General features: G+C 40.6%; 1 pseudogene; it reads left to right on the top strand.

Moving 5' to 3' along the window:
- Nucleotides 1-20,130: 20,130 nt before the first annotated feature.
- Nucleotides 20,131-21,127, top strand: LOC122098118 (annotated as a pseudogene).
- Nucleotides 21,128-21,681: the final 554 nt, after the last annotated feature.

The following is a 21,681-nucleotide window of genomic DNA, read 5'->3' as shown; positions in this document are numbered from 1 at the left end:
GCTGAGATTCAGAAAGATTAAGTAACTTACTGGAAATACTGGGCTGAGCATAGTGGCTCACTCTTTTTTTTTTTTTTTGTCGGTTGTGGGGCTTGAACTCTGGGCCTGAGTGCTGTCCCTCAGCTCTTCAGCTCAAGGCGAACGCTCTACCACTTGAGCTACAGCGCCATTTTCGGTTTTCTGGTGGTTTATTGGAGATAGGAGTCTCACGGTCTTTCTTGCCCGGGCTGGCTTTGAAACGTGATCCTCAGATCTCAGCCTCCTGAGTAGCTAGGATTAAGGCGTGAGCCACCAGCGCCCGGCTAGTGGTTCACTCTTAAACCTTACCTACTCCAGAGAGTAAGATCTGAAGATCATAGTCTGAATCCAATACAGGTTGACATATCCATTACATGTTTATCTCCAGTTAATCAGAAGAAATTGAGAATTGTGTGTTTCAACTGGTAGAGCTAGAACACCACCAGACTTGAATTGGAAATCACAGCATCAATATTGTGATTTTTAAGAACCAATGCTGTCCCATACATAATCTCAGACACCCCCCCCCCACACACACATCTTAAAATAGATGTTAGTACTAAAATCCAAATAGGTTTTTTTTATTTTTATAAGTTTTATTTTTAGCTTTAATGAGGTTTGACTTGATAGTTTCTACTGATGAGCCACAACTTAGAACTTTGTTATAATTTTACCATGTCTGTATTCAGAGAAACATTCTCTGAATTTCTCCATTTCCAGCAATAAGTTTTCTCTTCTTGGTCCAGTTTCTTCTTTTGGGACTCAGTCTTAGACTTTTCTGTCTTGCATTGTCTGTAAGTTCATTGATCCAGTAGATCTCAGCCATCCTAATACCTGCACAGAACCTGCCTTGGGAAAAGTGTTCTAAGCTCACCATGCAGTGGAGGTTGTTATTACGCACCCATAATAGTTTTTTCTTCAGAAATGGGAACTTGTTAGGTCCAGGAATTCAGGGGAAGCACTCACTGTGTGCTATTTCATATTTTTTTGTGGAGGGGGGGGGTGATCCAGTCGTGGGGCCTGAACTCTGGGCCTGGGCGCTGTCCCTTAGCACTTCAGCTCAAGGCTCGCACTCTACCACTTGAGCCACAGCGCCACTTCCGGCTTTTTTTTCTTTTTGCTTATGTGGTGCTGAGGAATCGAGCCCAGGGCCTCATGCATGCAAGGCAAACGCTCTACCACTGAGCCACCTTCCCAGCCTGATTTCATACTTTTTTGATTTAATGTTAGCTTCCACCTATTGTCTACTTTAAGCATTCATTGTGTGAAGAGAAAGATTGCCCCTAAGAGACAGAAGTACTGTACTAACTGTTGCTTTCAAAACACAGGAGGGAAAGAAGTTCTGAAGGAGCCATATAGCTTAGAAACTGAGTTCTTAGAAACCCAAACTGCCTTTTATCTTACCTTCAACATAGAAAGTCAGAGATTGCAGTGGCTTGTAAGCTCCATTTATATTCCTGTGCAGGGGTTCCCTTCCCCTTTGCCCTTCTGACTGTTTACATCAGTGGCAGGTGGGAAGACATAACAAGAACACCTAAAGTTAGGGCCTGGGATTAAAAACTCCATTTTGTGATTATAAACATTGCACCACTTCCTGAATTGAATCTGAGGGGCAGAAGAAAGTTAGGTTAGGAATTCGTATAATTACTTCTAAGTTTGCTATCTAAAATCATCCCTTCCCACCCCTCAGAATCCTATTTTCCAACTGTGTAGACACCCTTACACTCTGTTCTCCTGGAGCATTTGAGTGTGGGGCATCATCTGCTTCTTATGTGTACTGCTTTTCAAATGGAGAGTTTCTCCTAGGCTCAAAATGATTTCATTGATGAGGACACTGTGCAATAAGCTAACCTGGGTTTGTTCATGTGTTCATTCCCGAGGTAGAACTAGTAAGGGCTAAGTAGTAGTCAAGGCTCACTTGCTGCTAGTGGTATTGCTCTGAGGAATTACTGTCAATGTTGCCCACAGTACCTCGTCCAAGGCCTCTCAGAAAGGCTACAGACCCAAACCGCTTGAGTCTCTGTGTGAGCTAATCATCATTGGCCAACTATGTTCCATGGTTTGTGAGACATTCACTTCTGTGAGCATATGCATATAAGGGCCCAAGAATAGACTTACTAAGAAGGAAGATCCTAGAATGCAAAACTTCTACTGGGACAATGGAAACCCATGGTTTGGCATGCTTAATGTTTTAACCTGTGCACTGAACTAACAGGAGAAAATGACACACTAAGAAACTTGCCAATTATGCCAAATAAAGAACTATGGTGAAGGTCAGAGAAAGGACATTGATTTCATGATAGTCATGATAAGACAACACCTTAGCATGCCTTCAGAATACTAATCCATACTCACCTACTGTTTTATTTACCCACGTCATTAAGTCTGAGTTGTATGTAGGAGTCCTCAGGGCCTTCAGAACAGGAAGATCTAGGTTAGAGCCTAAGATTGGTCTGCCATTTTGGACATAACATAACTAGTCAGATGCAAGCCCTTAGTAGTGTCCTACAAATATGTGCATTCATCCTACTACATTTGATATGTATCCCCTCACAAAATTATCTTTGGTTAGGTCACTTTCTGACATTGCAGCTGTCTGGTAGCTCCACTGTGACTTCACTTTATTCTGCTGAGCCAGAAATGGAGAAGGAGAGACTGACCACAACACATTTGCATCTTTCTCAATGAGAAGTGAATGGCATGGGAGTAGTTAAGATGCTTCCCATGTTCTCAGTGAGCTAGTACCATCTTGGATTCCAGCTCAAATCTTGATAAACAGATATAGAAATTACATATAGCTTGCTGTGCCAGATTCACAGCTACAGAGGTAAATGAGAAAGTGGAAGGCCTTGGTGTGATATGAAGCAGAATTCAAAGGATGTGGGGATGAAGTGAGCTACCTGGAGGGAAAAGGAGAGGCAGCTGAAGCTGAAGCTGAAGAGCACCTAGAGAGAGAAGATAGAGCAAGTTTGAGGCCACCTGGACATCAAAGTAACCCATCTGAGGTACAAGAGTCTGGCTGTCCAGAGCCACAGAGAGAAGTTGGAAGAGCAGTAGCAAGTGCTCTTTCCCATTGCTAGGGAGCTCCCAGAATGCCAGAGTAAGAATTGGTAGCTTCCCAGAGCACTGTTGCTGAGCACATCTCAGATCCCTTGCTATCATAATTGACATTGAAGAGGAGCAGCAAGAGTTGTATGAGGTGATTGCAGCTCACTATATGGAGCCTGTTCTGCAGCATTGTGGAGTGTGGTCTCTCAGGATGTTTAGGGCAAAGATCCTATAACTGGTGTCAAAGAATGCAATCTACTTGGAGTAGACATTTATAGATGGCACGTGCCTGAACACAACAAGCTGATAATGAGCTGCTAGAGGTAGTTTTCCTAAAGATCTAACAGCCAAAACTGGAGAGGCAAACCCAGAGCTCTGCACCACATCAGTCCACCATGAAAATTGCTTCTACCATAGTACTGGCTACCCAGTTTGCACACTCATGACCTTTTTACCCTGATTGTGCCCCACAATCCCTCACAACTTTTGCTCTTTCACTTTGTCTATGCTTCCTTGTTCCTGCTAAACAGTTCTGGATGCCTGTATTAGCTACCCCAACCCCTGCAAAGCTGTTGCTGCTACCCAATTTCCTGACACTGCAACTCAGCAATTACAGTCACAGTTACCCTTTCCCTGGTATCCTAGTCTCTACTACTCTTTTCTGCTACCCATAATTCATAACACCATGGTTCCAGCTACCTGATCCCTGACACCCCTCTCTCTGATACCCCATTCCCAAACAAAGGGTAGATTTGGCACAGACAGTAGACTTGGGTACTCCTCTTGCAGGCACATTGGGCCAAGTTATTCCTCAAATATTTAACACGAGGGACTAACTGGTGGTGGAAAGTAAAGAGGTTACTCAGAGGTGACTAAAATACAAGGACATCACTTATAACTTCTTGCTAGGAAAAGAAGGCCCTAAGGTGAAAGTTTATGAGAAAAGAAAATTTTACAAAGAATATTGATGATGATGCAAAAGGTTTAGCTTAGTCTCTTCTACTAGTGGTCTGAATTATTTTTTGACATAGATATGTAACTACTTTGCATTTTAAAAATTATACGAAAATGCACATTTATGTGGTACTTATATTAATTTATGGAATAGTTGTATAGGATCATGTTAATGATATTCAAGATTTTATGCTCTATGATATGCTCATGAGGCTGCCTTTGGCAATATAAATTGAGATCTCTAACAACAAATGAAATCTCATTGTCAAATACTACAAGGAGATTATGGATGCTAGTACCAAAATGAAAGCTGTAACAATAAAACTGAATAAAGCTGCAAGTTTGAAGGAAGGGAGTCAGTGGTAAGGGCTATTATGAAAGAGAAATTCTTCACCATGGAATCTTGGAAGGATAGAATGTGTTTGTTGAATTACTAGCTTTTAAAACCTTCTTAGAAAGCAAAACATTGGTTTTTATTGTTGCTATTTGGAACCTCTTTAATGAATGGTTTAACAAAAAATTATCAAAACAACTTTGAAAATTCAATGATGTGAATTATCAGATTAACATTATACTCAAAGTTGCCTTCAGATGCAGGCAGGCTGCATTCCTTTTCTATTAAATTAATGGACTAAGCTTCATTTTGAATGGTTGGACAGTCCATGACACTTGTTCCAAAACAAGAAAAGATACTGGAGGGAAAAAAAAAGAGGAAGGAGATTCAAGACTGCTGAAATTAGCATATTTCCTATTTGGACTTTAATGGGATTTTTCTACAAAGAATAAGATTTTGATCTTACCATAATAATGTCAAAAATGATGTGTTATAGGATAGCTTCTAAGTGTAATATTTAATACTGTTGGATTACTTGAAGACAAAGGTTTATAGAAAACTTTAAATTTCAGAAAAACTGTAATATTCCAATAAACACGTAGAAGAAATATAATTTAAAAATTCACTGTTCAAAGCAAACCCTGGAAGGAAAATCTGAGAGATGCTTGTCTAGAAACAGGAAGTGGCACTGTGACTCAAGTGGTAAGGGCTCTCCTTGATCTGAAGAACTTAGGGATATGTTGACACCCAGGTCCTGAGTTCAAACCCCATGACTGACAAGAAGAAATTTTAAAGAATTAAAGCATTAGGCCTTTGAAGGAGACTCAGTGGTAGAGTGTTTGTCTTGCATGCATGAGGTCCTAGGTTCAATTCCTCAGCACCACACAAGCAGAAAAAAGTGGAAATTGCACTATGGCTCAAGTGATAGAGCACTAGCCTTGAACTGAACAGCTCAGGAACAGCACCCAGACCCAGAGTTCAGGCCCCCCTACCACTACCAACAACAATAAAAATTTAAAGCATCCAACAACCTGAAGATGTCCAGAATAATGAATGGGGCATTATCCGTTTACATGACTTAGTGACTTAAAACCTAGTTTGCCAGGGTAGGTGGTGGGCAATTTGTGTCTTTGCCAAAACCTGCAAAATTATTTTGTATTTTCCCAAGGAGGGAGAAATGAGGGGATGGGGGGAAGAGGGGACGTTTTTGGTGACTTTGTCTTTTGGTTCAGTGATTTTTCTGGGGACAAATTCAGAGAAATACTGTTTGCAATCCTAGTTGCATGGGGACTGAAGAAGCCAGGCCCTGGAAGTGGTTTTGTCCTTGGCCTGGTTCCAACAACCAATGGATAATCCAAGTGCACTTCAGGACCAAGATGCCTTGAAGACTACTGATCCACTGGACAAGCAGACCTAACCACAGCCAAAAAAGGCAAAAAATGCAATGCCGAGGGCAGCATTGGAAATCTACACCAGGCAGAGATTTTTTAATATTTTTTATTGTAAAAATACTGCACAGAGGGTTTACAGTTAAATGAGTAGGGTAATGAGTACATTTCCTATCGAACATTGTTACCTCCTCCTTTGTTTTTCCCCTAGCCCTTCCCTCCCCACCTCTCCAACTCCTCCCTCCTTGACCCCTGCCCGACACTGTAAATTCATTTTTGACACAGTGTCCTCTACATCTCATCATCACAATGGGTCAACCTGCATCCCCATTTAAGCATTCTGCTATATCCCTTCCACTCCCCAAATTACAAAAATGTATATGCAAAATGCAGAACATTTGAATCAAATACAGTGAAAACAAGGATTATACCATGGGGGAGATGAGCCTACAAAAGAATCACATAGTACATTATAAGTATATTAAAAACAAAAGCAAGAAAGAAAAAAACCACTGTGTCTCTGACTTGGGGTACATTTCGCTTAACATCATTTTATATGGTCATATGTACACAGCCTTTGATCTTCTCTGCTTGTCCTAGACATGTACCAGTCCTTGAAAACAAGGGAAACCATGGACCTATGTTTCTTTGGGCTTGACTTACTTCACTTCATTTAATTTTTACCAAGTCTTTCTATTTCCTAACAAATGGGGCAATGTCATTCTTTCTAATGGAGGCATAGAATTCCATAGTGTGTGTATGTCTATATATATATATATCTATATATATATATAGATATATATATATATATAGATATATATCACATTTTCTTGATCCATTCATCTACTGAGGAGCGCTATGGTGACTAATTCTGCAATAAACATGGTTGCACTGGCAGCTTTGGTATGACCTTGTTTGTGATCATTTGGGTAAATGCCCTAAAGTGAGATTGCTGGATCATAGGAGAGCTCTATGTGGAGTCTTTTGAACAACTTCCATACTGTTTCCAAATTGGTTAAACAAGTTTACAATCCCAGCAACAATGCAGTAGGGTTCCCTTTTAACCACATCCCCTCCAACATCTGTTGCTATTACATTTCTTGATTATTGCCATTCTAACTAGAGTGAGGTGCAATCTCAATGTTGTCTTGATTTGCATTTCTTTTATGGCCAGAGAACTTGAGCATTTCTTTATGTGTCTAATGGCCATTTTTATTTTCTCTTCAGAGAAGTCTCTCTTTAAGTCTTTAGCCCACTTAGTTATCAAGCAGTTGTTTCTTTGAAGATTTATTGTTGGGGGATTTATTTTTTTTCAAGCAGTTGTTTCTTTGAAGATTTATTGTTGGGGGATTTATTTTTTTTGAGTCCTAAGTATATTTTAGATATAAGACTTTGTGTCGTGAAGATCTCCTCCCAGTATGTGAGCTTTCTATTGATCTTGCTAACTATGACCTTTGCCTTGCAGAAGATCTGATGTTTCATGCAATCCTATTTGTCCAAACTTTCTTTGATTTCTTTTGTTTCTGGCTCTCTATTAAGAAAATTTCAGTCTGTGCTTAAAAAAAGCCCTAGAGTTATTCCTATCCTTCATGTAATGTTTTCCTGGTGTCTTCTTTTATTTTGAGGTCTTTGATCCATTCGGAGTTGATTCTCGTGCAAGGTGATATATACAGAATCTAGCTTTAGTTTTCTACAGGTGTTTAACCAATTTTTCCCACACCATTTACTCAAAAGGCTGTCTCTCTTCCATTATGTTTTTTTAGCTCCCTTGTGAAAGAGTAAGTGGCTATAGGTCAGTGGATTCATTTCTGAGTCTTCAGTCCTATTCCATTGGTCCTCAGGTCTGTTCTTGTGTCAGTACCAAGCTGTTCTTTTACTATGGCTTTTTAGTAGAGTTTGAAATTTGGAACTGATATTGTTACAGTACTGTTCTTTCTGTTAAGGATTGACAAACCTACAGTCAGTATTATACTTAATGGTGAAAAGTTACAGCCATTTCTTATAAATACAGGAGTGAGATTAAAAATATCTACTCTCTCCACTCCTCTTCAACTTAGTGTTAGAATGCTAGCTGGGGCAATAAGACAGGATGCAAACTTAAAGGGGATCCAAATAGAGAAAGATGAAGTAAAACTCTCCCTCTTTGCAGATGACATGATCTTGTATTTAAAGAACTCCATGACTCCACTCCCAAGTTACTTGAGCTGATCAGAAATTTTGGCAAACTAGCAGAGTATAAAATTAACCCTCGGAAATCAATGACTTTCCTGTATTCCAATAACAATAAGAGTGTGACTGAAATTAGGAAAGCAACCCCTTTTTAATAGCCGCACAAAAAAATAAAATACCTAGGAGTTAACTTAAGAGGTGAAGGACCTCTGTGATGGAAACTTTAAAAACCTGAAAAAGAAAATGAAAGCAGAACTAAGGAAGTGGGAAACCTCCCATGCTCATGAATTGGGAGGATTAACATCATGAAAATGGCAATACTGCCAAAAGCTATATCCAAATAAAATGTGATACCTATCAATATCCCAATCTCACTCTTAAATGAAATAGAAGAAGCAATCCAAAAATTATTATGGAAGAATAAAAGACCCCGAATAGCACAGAGGGTTTTTTGTGATTCTCATTTTGTATTACCACTTTGATTCTACAAAGTCATCTATGGATTTTAACTTCCTTCCCTCCCTTTGGATAAAGCTCACAATAACCCTGCCTCTAGCTCCCAAAACACTTATATCTTAGGTCTGAAAAATTGTTCCTAGATAGTGAATTACTTAATTGTATTTTGAACGTATAAAACATGCATATAAAAATAGCACATTTTGATCTCATGATAAAAGAGCCTTTTCCCCTCTCAAATTTATTTCCTGAAAGGCAGTTTTAGAGAGAATCTGTTTTCATTTTTAGATGAAAGGCTTGTAGGAAACTATGTTCATAATCTGGCTCCTCCTCCTGTACCTCAAAACCTAAAACACAAATTTCACAACCCATTTACAAGAAACAACACAAAAACCAAACACTGAGAATGCTCAGATGCAGAACGTTTTACAAAACCCAGAATATAACTTTGCTGTCTGAAGGAGAGGCTCTCTGAATAAATTAACAAACAAACCCAAAAGAGCAGCCAGGAGTATCAGACGTGAGTGTTCCTGGCTACTACTCCATCGACCAGGAGCATGGAAGGGCTTCCTGAGCCTGCTGGAGAGTGCGTGGAGAAAAGTTTCCTTGCCAGTCTGAATACAACAGTTGGCATCACCCCTCCTGGGCCTGTCTTTCTTGTCTTCTCCCCACAGCGGAGCAGAATCATCCCTTGCTCCATGAAGGATAAATACTGTACAAGCTGATCCACAGAGTGGCTTCTATTCAGTCTGCACTCCTTCCTAGGTGGGCGGTCCCTGCCCCATGGTGTGTGTGTGCTCCCAGGGGCTGATCCTCATAGCCCATGCCCACGGGGCAGGCAGGTGCTAGATGTGAGTCATTCACACAGAAGCTACGGGGTTGCTGCCCTAGCCCAACAGCAGGTGTACCCTGATCTTCTCCCACAGTCCCAGGCCAGGTGCCCACAAGGGCCCGATTTAGACAGACTGCCACTAGGATCCTACTTCACCAGAGGGATCAGCATGCCAGATGAAGTGGCTGCCACCTGAATTACTACTTATTTTATGGAGCAGTTTTAAACAAAGTGATACACATTACTGTATGATATATAATGCTATATCCTTGAGTCTCTAGTCCAAAATCATTGAACTTGATACTAACAAAAATGGATTTTATTGTTTGTATTTATAAGGCCATAATGGCAAACTGAAATAAAAGCACAACAAAACTCTTATCCATAACACATGATTAAATCTGAGAATTTGAAAAAAATTGTATGTAATTAGTGCAAATGAAGTTATACTAGAATAGTAAAACACACACAAAATATTTATTAGTTACATTCAAAAGTAAAATAAGTAATTACAGAAAGAATTACTACTAGATAAAAAATATTACAATGGTTTAACAGGTTGAAGTGATATAGGTTAAATATTTGGTTTTTATAAAATTATTTAAATTTCCCAGTTCTGTTTATCTCAGTGAAGGAAAATGTTAGAAAGTAGAAATTATATGTGGCACCTCTTGCTTCCAGTACCACAAAGGGGAGTGGCACTTAATAATGGGAGTCCTGGGATGACACCCACACCCAGCCCATGTAGACCCATCAGAGGTCCCTGTGGTGACCCTGAGGGGGTCCAGGACATCACATTGCTGCTGCAGCAGGTGCAGCACTTGTTGTGGTGGGCTGCGGCCAACAAGGCTCCATCAGTGACCAGATCAAGCAAACCAGCCTCAGGGGCCAAAGCCAGGAGGGAAGGCAAGGCAGACCCCAAGTCCTGCCTCCCATCTGTGTGGACTACACTGCCAAGGCCAGACCCATTTCTCTGCTTTGGAGCACAACAAGGGTAGGGAGTGAGCCTCCAAAAGGAGCATCCCCAGAATGGCACCCAGATCTGGGCACATGCAGACCAAAAGGACGAAGGAGGAGGCTACACAGCAAACCCAAAGAGCTTCAGGCCCCTGGTGCTGCAGCTGGTGCATTGAAAGTCCAGACTCCTCTGGCACTGATGGGCATATGCAGGGATGGGCCCATACCCGAGTCCACAGGGACCAGAAAATGGAAGTCTGTGGGGATGCTGAAGGGGCTCCAGGGTGTTGAGCTGCGCAGCTGTCACAAGCCTGCTGGCAGAGGGGCCAGCACACAACTCCAGTCTCCAGACCACCTTAAAGACTGATGAGGTGAGAGCAGGGGTTATACCGTGCAGAAGGGACATACAAAGCAACAAAGAAATCATCTTATAAATATGTTAGAAATAATCGAGTGAAAGAAAAACATTTGAATACCCCTGCTCTCTCTGTATTTGCTGTTGGTATAATTTGTGGAGGGGAAGGGCAAAAACAAATCGTTTAAATAAGGATACAGGTGGACTAATTGCAACAATGAGAAGTACAAGTCGTTATGTCAAAAAATGAACTTTACAACTTTGGTGGTGGGGGGAGGAGGATGGGAAAGGGCTTGATAAGAAATGTACTCATTGCCCATGTAATTGTAACCCTTCTGTACGGTGTTTTCACAATAAATAAATAAATACATGACTGATAAGGTGAACCACAGCTGGGCTGCTTGGCCTCAAAGGGTTGGACTGCCCGCCCAGCCTTCCTTCTCCCATGGACTGTACAGTGTACAAACATGGTGTCCCCCCACCCCACACCCATGAGGGCAGGAAGTGACCTCGGAACGGAGTCTCCCTGGGATGGCACTCTCACCTAAGACCACTGCAGACCAGTACCAGCACAGCTGGAGGAGGGGAAGTCAGCAGTGGATTCAACTCCAGCCCCACAACTGCCAGCTCCTGGATGAAATGGAGCAACTGAGACTGGGAAGGGAGGTGGGAAGGATGGGCGGGGCTCATCTGGCAATGCTGGGGAGCATGCACACACATCCTCTCACTGCACATCCACCACAAGGAAGGGGGCCCCACTTCTCAACGGGTGACCTGAGGAGGCACCCACACCTACAGGGACTACAGAAATTGAGGTTCATGTGGTGACTTGGAAAGGGCTCCAGGGTACAGCCTTGCTGCTGCACTGAACAACTGGCAAAAAGAAAAAGAAAAAGAAAAACATCCACTAAAACTTCTCATCAATGATAATGTATTATACTTTAAAAACAGTTTTAATTCCCTGTTGTATATTTTTGCATGGAGCCCTCTGAATTAACCAAAAATCTCCAGGATTTCCTCATGCACAGTAATACTAATAAATATAGCTTTTATTCTTTTTTTAATTAAGGGAGGTTGCATTTAGTTCCTTCCCATGTTTAATTCATGAAAAAGAAATCCTAAAGTATATCTGTCAAACACCAAACTCATGATTTCTTCTGAACGCCTCACTGAAGAAAGAGAATAAAATGACCGAACAACAGGTATCACCCATATTGTCACCGTGCTAGCTCTCTCTCTGATTAAAAATAATCCTGTCATGCACATGCAGATCACTTATGCAAAATTTTTTCCAACAATTCTTGTAGTTATATTACATTTATCTTTCTCCTGTCTCCTCTCCTGATCCTTTTCCCCAGGGTCCTGTTTCCCTCTTACATCCCTTTTCCCTTCAACTTTCTCCCTGTCCCATCCTCTTCTTCCTCCTGCTATGCCCTTCCTCCTCTCTTACACCTTTCTGCTCCTTTCCTTTCCTCTTTCTCCTACGCTTTCACTTTCTTCTACTTCTTCTTTATGATCCTGGGGGTTGGACTCAGTGCCTTGTGCTCACTATGCCGATGCTCTGCTGCTCACTACAGGCCTCCAGTCTAGACTTCATCTCAAAGACCATCTATTTCTGATTTGTTTTTAAATAGCAAAACCAACAAAGACTTTTGATTCAGGATTTAGTTCATTGTACATATTCTGTGCCATAAATATGTGCTACTTAATACATTTGTGGCTAATAGGTTTTGATTATGCCTTGGGGTTCAGATAAACTCATCAGAAACAATGTGTTTGAAGGCAATCTAATGTGATCCTATGTTACTCCCAAATTAATGAACTGGTTACTTTGTATCTTGCACAAGTACTTCTATATTGTTCCCAGATTAATGAACTGTCACTTTGTGGTAGCACCCACAGTAACACTAATCCAAGGATTGCTGGGGATCAGAAGATTAAGTCCAGACAGGAAAATCCATGTGATATGTATCTCTAATTAACTGCTAAAAAGCCAGAAGAAGACCTGTGGCTAAGTGGTTTAGTGCCATCCTTGCACTGAATAAGATGATGACAGGACCCAGGCCTGAGTTGAAGACCTGTGGTGGGTGCACGCACACACACACACACACACACACACACACACACACAATTTCCCAACTAGAGCAAGTAGAATATCTGTTTTTCTGATAAGATGTCTGAGTTTCTGTCCCATGTGTTTGTATATTTTTGAAAGCTGTATCATCAACTTACCTAATTTTAATAAATGACACCTTGTTCACTATTATTTACTCCTGGTTTGAAAATATTTTAAGACACATTTTTATGTAGAAAATTGAGTTTGTTCCCCAAATTGTGACTGTCTTGGTTTGTAAAAATGAAAGAATTGTGCCTTTAATTCATTAGTTCATAAATTAGAAAAGTAACCATAACCCTAGAACCAATTGCCTTTGGATTCTTAAAGCCACACAAATATATTAGTTTTTATTTATCCTATCTTTGATTCAACTCATCTTTCTCAAAATAGTTTTTAGTTTTACTTAAATATCCTGCCATTTTTCTAACCCGAACCCTAACTGGAACATTCAGGCTAACCCTCACACTAATCATACCCTAATCCTTCTATTATGTACAGTTTCTTATTTCACATTCATCCTAATTGTAACTTTACTTGTTTTTCAAAAATTTGCTTTCAATTTGACCCTAAATTTTCCATTTTCCTAATGCTAACATTACACCCATCTAGAACGGAAACCTAATTTTCACCCTAATGATAGTCCAATTCTAATGTTTAAGAAAAATATCCTAGTTTTTATTCATTCTAGTGAATGCTCCAGTTTGCACTATGGAAATGAATTTCAATTTGCCCTAATTCCCACAAATTTCCTGACTCTACATCTGAAGTTATCTTGTTCCCTAACATGAATCATTATATTATGTGTCCTCAAATTCTCACATCAGGAAAAATATGGTAGTTTCCCTTGATCTTACCTGTTCATGAACCCCTGTACCCTAAAACAGTTTCAGATTTACTCATCATCTAGTCCATTACTTAACACTAACTCTCAACTGAAATCTGGCTGGAAAACTCTCATTAATCATTACAAGAATGATCACTGCGAAATAAATATAATGATAATGCTCTAGTTACTATTCAATCTCACATTTTTTGCTTCCACTTGTTAGTGAAAACTCAATTTCATACTAAAAATATTTCTATTCATAACACTAATCATAATCAGAACAAAATACTGACCCTAATCTTAATATAAATTATATGTCAATACTAACACTAACACAAGTAAACTAATTTTCACTCATGCTGACTTGATTCAAATAAGCCTTCCAAACATAGGTTACAATTTTTTCCCAATATCTTAGTCATTTTCTAACCCTAAACTTAACCTTAACTGGAACAATGAGAATAACTATAAGCCTAATTGTAAGTAGATTCTAATATAGCAATACTCTAGTTCACATTCATTCTAACTCTTACCAGGCTTATTCTAAAATTTACCTTCAATTTGAGCCTCATTCTTTTTCTCCTTCACTCTAACCCTAATCATGGCTGTAATCCTAACCATAAACTTGACCCTAATGGTATCCCAATTATAAAATTTATGAAAATCCCTCATTTTGTGTGATCCTAAATGAAATTGACTTGTAATTCTTGAAATAAATTGCAGGTTTTCCTAAACCCTACAGATTTCTCACTCTTAACTCTGAATCTATCTTGTTCCATAACAGGAATCATAATACCCATTTGATCTCAAATCCTGATATTATGAAATAGAATATATTTCCACTATTGTAACATTTCCTGAATTCCTAGAACCTAAAATAAGTTCAGATTTATTTAACATTTAACCCATTCCTTTTTTTTTTCTTTTTGTTGGTCATGGGGCTTGATCTCTGGGCCTGGGCATGATCCCTGAGCTCTAGGCATGGACACGATCCCTGAGTTCTTTAGCTCAAGGTGTGCACTTTATCACTTGAGCCACAGCACAACTTTCAGGTTTTCTGGTGGTTAATTGGAGATCAGAGTCTCACAGATGCTCCTGCCTGGACTGGCTTTGAACTGCAATCCTCAGAAATCACCTTCCAGGAATGGGAGTCCAGGGAAACTGTAACCAATCAACTAAGTGATTTGAGAATAAACACTGAACACAAATTAAGGAAGTAAAGAAGTTCATACAAGATCTAAAACAAAGCCCCAACAAAGAAATTGAAGCCATCAAAGCCAAACACTTATAAGGAAAAGAAATGAAAAACAAAGTAGAAAGTCTTGATAGTAAGTTAGACCATGCAGAAGATCGAATCTCGTGGATTGAAGACAGCCTAGATATTATAGAGAAAGAACATTCAACCATCCAAGACAAATCCAAGAAATATGGTAGATCTATTCAACATTTTGAAGACACCATCAGAAGGCCTAATCTGAGGATAATGGTTGTAGAGTAGCACCTAGAGACAGAAGTTAATGGTCTAGGAAATTTGTTTAATAGAATCTTAGCAGAGAACTTCCCAAACATGCAAAAAGATAGGCCTATTCAGACACAAGAAGCTTTTAGAACTCCAAATAGACCAGACCAAAACAGGACATCCCACCATCATGTTATAATCTGCACAGGATCAATTCAGACCAAGGAAAAGATCCTTAAAGCTGTCAAGGAGAAAAGATCAATCACCTATAAAGGGAAACTAATTAGAATCACCTCAGATTTCTCAGCAGAGACAATCAAAGCAAGAAGAGCCTGGAATGATGTATGTCATACCCTAAAGACAAACAACTATCAACCAAGAATACTGTATCCAGCTAAACTCTCCTTCATAACCTCAGGTCAAATAAAAACCTTCCATAGCAAAGAAAAACTGAAACAATACATCTCCACCAAACCAGCCCTACAAAAGTTTTTTAAACATGTCCTATACATAGAAGACCACAATAAAGGCCAAGAAACCTCACCCAAACTGAGAATCCAAGAGCCATAGGAAGAACCTAGTTGCTGCAGCCCCCAAGAAGGTGGATTAAATGGCAGGAACTCCCAAATACCTCTCAGTCCTATCTCTCAACATTAACAGACTTAATTCTCCAATTAAGCAACATAGACTGTCTAGTTGGATTAAAAAGCAAGATCCTTCTATCTGCTGCCTTCAGCAGTCACATCTTGCCCATAAAAGCAAACACACTTTCAATGTGAAAGGCTGGAACAAAATCTACCAAGCAAATGGCCCCCATAAACAGACGGGAGTTGCAATACTAATATCAGATAAAATAGACTTCAAATTAAAATTAGTGAGAAGAGATAAAGAAGGTCGCTACATACTAATTAAGGGATCTCTCCTTCAGGAGGATATTACAATTCTAAATCTCCATAGCCAAACAACAGAGCACACAAATTTATCCAAGAAACACTACTTTAACTCAAATCCCACATAGATCCAAAGACATTAATTGTTGGGGACTTTAACACACCACTCTCTCCACTAGATAGATCAACTCCGCAAAAACTCAATAGAGAAACCGCAGATCTGAACAACTGCATAGCTCAACCAGATTTAACAGACATCTACCAAATATTTCACTCAGCAGCATCAGAATACACCTGGGTTTACATGGGACTCAGTGTCAGGTGAGCCTACACCACTTGGCTAACTTCCCCATGTACCATGCGTATTGTATGCAGTGTGATGTCAGTGGACCACATTTTCAGGGTGTGAAAAGTCTGACATTCTTAATGCATATCTGTAATGTAGTGCAGCAGAAACTAGGAAAATATTGCTTGGCATTCTGGTTTGGTTTGAGAATAAGACTTACAAAGCTAAATATTGTGGTGCATGCCTATAATCTCAGCACTCAAGAAACTGAAACAAGAAGATCACATGGAATATACAGAGACTCTGTGTTCAAACAAAAGGAGGGTAGACAATAATGGAAAGGGTAACACTGATCAACATGCATTGTCCACATGAAATAAAATGAAAATCTCTTTAAAACTATTTAAAGAGATAGTATTTATTATTTATTTTACAATTATTATTTATTTTTATTATTTGATTATTTGTTACAAATAAACTGCTGATGGCTCACACTTGCAATTCAAGATAGTCAGGAAGCTGAGACATGATGATCCCAATTGACTTTTGGGGGATGGTAACTTGAGGTAAAACTCTCATGGACTTTCTGGCCCAGGCCGTTTGAATCTTGACCCTCAGATCTCAGACTTCTAAGTAATTAAGGTTACAGGGGTGAACCTCCAGCTCCAGGCTTCCAAGTGACTCTTATCTCCAAATAACCACAAAAATGCCAAATGTGGCTCAAGTGATTGAACACCAGGCTTCAGTGAAAAAAATCTCAAGGGACAATACCCAGGCCTCAAGTTCAATTCCCATGAACAACAACAACAGAAATGAAAGAATCATCAATAGAATATGCAATCACTGTTGTTGTTGGTACCCTGTGCTTACATGGTAAATATCAGTAATTTTTCAATGATCTCTTTGTGCATCAAACTATTAAAATCATCTTTGCCATACATCCTGACTCCACATGAGGCAAAAAGATCTAACAAAGATGAAATAAAGATCCTGTGATCATTACTCAGACCAGTTCTCCCCACATTCTGGTGGCTGTTGGTGACTGTGGGAAGAGGCTTTTTTTCTGAACAGACAATGTCCACAGATGCACAGTGAGGTCCCTCAAAAGCTAGCAGAAGGCATGCACCTATTCCCATCCTCAATCACTGTAAGCGTGGTGGGACTCATTTTCTGAGAAGCTTTCACACTACTGCTGTGTGTAGAATACAGTCATCAAACTGGAAATGAGTTAATATTGATACTAGAGCTAACTCTCAGCATCTATTATTGCATCCCAGAAGGAGGTGATGCACAGAGATATGTGCATGTGTGTGTGGAAGTACACACCTGTGTGAACAGCAGTATTGGGATTTAAACTCAGAGTCTCACACTCTCACTTGGCTTTTTCACTCAAGTATAGCACTTGGTGCTATACTTCTTAGGCCAAAGTTTCACTGACTTGTTTTTTTTTTTTTTGTTGTTAGTTAACTGGAAATATGAGTCTTGGAACTATTCTGCCCAGATTTTTCTGCAAACCCTAGATCTGAGCCTTCTGAGTATTTAGAATTATAGGTGTGAGACACTTGTTGCCAGCTCCAACTACTATCCAAGGAGACACATGGCTTTATTGATACAGCTGGTTGGCCTTGGTTTATGATTAGTGGAGATTGGAGTTGGAACTCCAGCCTTTCCTAGGGTCTGAGTTGGTAATTCTAGGCATCTTGTCACCACTCCTCAGACAGAATTGCCTTTAGCCTTTAGCCATCTTGTCACAGAATTGAGAGGTAACTGCCAAGTCTCCTGGAATTCAGGGTCAATGCAAGGGATATCTGTTGGTTCTGAGTAACCAGGGCTGCCGTTTCCATGGCGTTTCAGGCTTCCAGATTTGCCTGCTAGATCACTGTGCTTCCTATGCTTCCAGCACCTTTCACTCACAAGGACTAGGGCAGGCCCAGGACTCTTCTTTGAGGTGCCATGTTTGTTTATTGGGTGAAGAATATGAATGTAAGAATAAGCAAACTCACTCAATCCAGGGCATAGAAAGCTGTTCACAGGCTTTCAGGATTTCAGCTTGACCATTCTGGGGTTGACTCCCACTGCCTCTACCTTGAAACATCCTCTTCAGAACCTAGATCAAGAGGGTCCATAAGGGGCCTGCATTGCATCTCAACACTGCCTAGCTGCTTTCCTGATAAGCTGCTCCTCCTGCACTCCTCCTGCTATGTGTGATGAAGGGGGCCAGAAAATCTATACCAAAATAATCCTGCTATAGCATGTGGGGTCAAAGTTCATAGGGCATAGAAACATTTTCCTGGGTTTTCATACTCAGGAAAATGAGTGATTATTCTCTTTTTTGATTGGTTTTGTTTTTCATTATTTCTGGATGCTGTATATGTAAACACAGACTGGTTCAAATGTGCTCTTTGAACAATGTCTTAATTTGATAAGCAGACATCTCACAATAAGTCAAATACCCAATAGCCCCATTTGTGAAAGGTCTTCTCTTCTCCAAAACCTTCAAGAAGATGCCAGAAAGACAAGAAGATATTTTTGTAACCCTTCTCTTTGATCCATGTGTGAACACAAAGTGTGGATCCAAAGTGTGGATCAAAGTGTGGTAGAGCAACAGTCTTGACCAAAAAAGCTCAGGGAGAGCACCTAGACCCTGAGTTCAAGCCCTTGGAACAAAACAAAAGCAAAAGAAAACAATCCACAATATGTATGAGATATATGGATATACCTGTATTATACCATAACTATGCTGTAAAAATAAACCTATTAGAAAATTTAAATTTGTTTTCTTTTGTAGCTCAGTACCAGAAGCTCAGGACCATAATACTACTTACTCAAGAGACACTTCTCATCAATTCACCAGGAAAAAGCTGGGAGTGAAAGTGTTGCTCAAGTGGCAGAGTGCCCGCCACAAAACTAAAAGCTAAAACAAAAAGCTTGAGCCCTGTATTTAAACAGAATACTGGACCAAAACATTTCTTTTGTGTCCCTGTCTACCTTCTATCTTTCTAGAGTGAACTGAATCAATACTGTTTCATTTTTACCAGAGAAAAAAATGGCTCTGAAAATGGTGCTGGGAAAACTAGATATTCACCTTGAGAAGATTGAAACTCAGTTGCTATCTCTTACGCCATACCACCTACACACACACACACACACACACACACACACACACACACACACACACACATTAATTCAATTTAATCAAAAGACCAGTGCTAGAGAACCTGCTATTGATTACATGTAACACTCAGATTAGCCCCTTCCAAGTCAAATCTCTGGGGCTAGGGAGTGAACTCCAGGCCAGACACACACTAGGCAATGCTCTAACATTTGAACTGTGCCTCTATCCCTTTTTTATTTAATATTTTTGAGGGGGTCTTACTACCTTGATTCAAAGTGCCATTGAATGTATAATATCCTTGCACTGTTCCCCAAAAGCCCAAATTACAGCATCTGCCAACATTTCCAGTTTTTCTCATTTTTTTTCCTACCTTCCACACACATAATCTCACTTCAGAAGATACTTTTCTCAGGTATTTGTTCTGATGAAAAACTGACTACTTGCTGGGTGCTAGTGGCTCACGCCTCTAATCCTAGCTACTCAGGAGGCTGAGATCTAAGGATCACAGTTCAAAGCCAGCCCGGCAGAAAAGTCAGTGAGACTCTTATCTCAAATTAACCACTAGAAAACCGGAAGTGGTGCTGTGGCTCAAGCAGTAGAATGTTCGCCTTGAGCTGAAGAGCACGGGATAGTGCCCAAGTCCAGAGTTCAAGCCCCACGACTGACAAAAAGCAAACAAAAAACCTGACTACATGCAACCCAGTTAATATGCAGCAATCCCTTGTATTTGATGCACTGACATTTTATAATCTAAAAAGAAAACAAAAAATTCCACTTAAAGTTCTATGAGGGCAGAGTGAGAAAGGTGAGGGGCCCTGGGATTAGACATGTGGAACTCCTGACCTAAGTGGGAGAGTAAGCACCTTCCCCACATCAGGACCTTCATGACACCAAATCTGCACCTTTGGGCCTCTGTCAGTGTCCACAATGACTACCCCACTCGTATCTGCCACCATTTTCAACTTGAGAGAAGCTTTATGCAAGGTTTGGTTGACAAGATGCTCAATGACAGAGCTCCCAGAGAAGGGGCTGCTTGCTGGACAGGAAGGCAGTGGTCTCTCCTGCTGCTGAGGTGTTTCCCTTGGAGGCACTTGGCCAACACCCTGCCCAGCACCAAGTTCCACCAGAGCTAGGTCATCAGCAACCTGAAGGGTGAGCCAGTCCCAGTCTTGTACTCTAGGGACAGCAGCTTCAGAGACTGCTCTTTCTCACAGGTGCTGAGCAGCTGCTGCCCAATCAGAAGCAGACCAAAAGGGGCAGGTCAACTCCAGGCGCTATAAGACCTAGCTGTTCCTCCAATTTGAAGAAAACACCTATAGAGACAAGTGTCACTTCATGCACAGCATCCACAAGCTCCACAGTCTAGCCTGCCATCCCAAGGGCAAGATCTAGCTGGGTTGCACCTTCCATGTCACCAACCTTTGCCTCTATGAGCTCTGCTGCCACTTCATCCACAAAACCAAGGAACGCAGAGCCCTGGCCAGGACCTTTCTGCAGACCTTCCCTATCTCCAGAATAGCTTTAGCTTTGCTGGATTTTCCAGTGCCAATGAGACTGCTGCCACCACTGGATTGCTAGATAGCCCCACGTCCATCATCCCAACACCCATCCTGATTGCCGATGACCTCCTGGGCTCATCCAACCTTCCTGATGGCACCAATAACCCCTTCACCTTCTAGAGCCAGGTATTTGTTCTTTACCTCTTTCATGGGGCTGCCTTTCATGTCTACCCCACCACCTTCCTATTCTGATCCATGTCTGAGTTCTCTCACATGTTTGATTCTCATGCCACCCCTCAGGATTCTCTCTTGGGTCAAGGCTACCTGTGCAGTGCAGCAGGAGCCATGCTGGGTCAGATTCCCCCATCTTGGACAATTCAGGAGACCTGCCCATTTTCAGCAAACTTTCCATCTCATATGACTAAAGCACCAGGGTAAGGAGGGACACCCCCAATCCATTCCTTCTACTCCCCTTCCTCCTGCACCACATCCTAGATCTAATTAATCACCAAAAATCCTGGAAGTGACCTGTATCTCAAGTGGTACAGTACTAGCTTCATGTTAAATGAAGCTCAAGGATAGCTCCTATCCTGAATTCAAGCACCAAGACCACCACAGAACATCAACAATAAAAAGATGAGTGATTTGGAAATGGAAAAAGGCCTTTATAGTCAAGTAGATCCACTGAAATGGAAAAAAATAACCCTGTCCTATAACTAAAGGACTCAATATTGTACTTTATTTTACTTTTTATCAGTTGTGGAGCTTTAGTCATGGCCTGGGCAACGTCCCAGAACTTTTTTGCTCAAGACTAGCACTCTACTTCTTTAAGCAACAGCTATACATCTGGTTAAGGGGGTGGTTAATTAGAGTAAGAATATCACAGACTTTCTTGCTCAGGCTGGCTTTGAACTATGATCCTCAGATCTCAGCCTCCTAGAAGCTAGGATAACAATTTTGAGTCACCAGTGCCCAGCTA

This window comes from Dipodomys spectabilis, unplaced genomic scaffold (assembly GCF_019054845.1).
Source record: "Dipodomys spectabilis isolate Male_0828 unplaced genomic scaffold, ASM1905484v1 ptg000460l, whole genome shotgun sequence".
Taxonomy (NCBI): domain Eukaryota; kingdom Metazoa; phylum Chordata; class Mammalia; order Rodentia; family Heteromyidae; genus Dipodomys; species Dipodomys spectabilis.
Note: the sequence above shows the minus strand (reverse complement) of the source record. Positions and strands in the feature narration are given on the sequence as shown.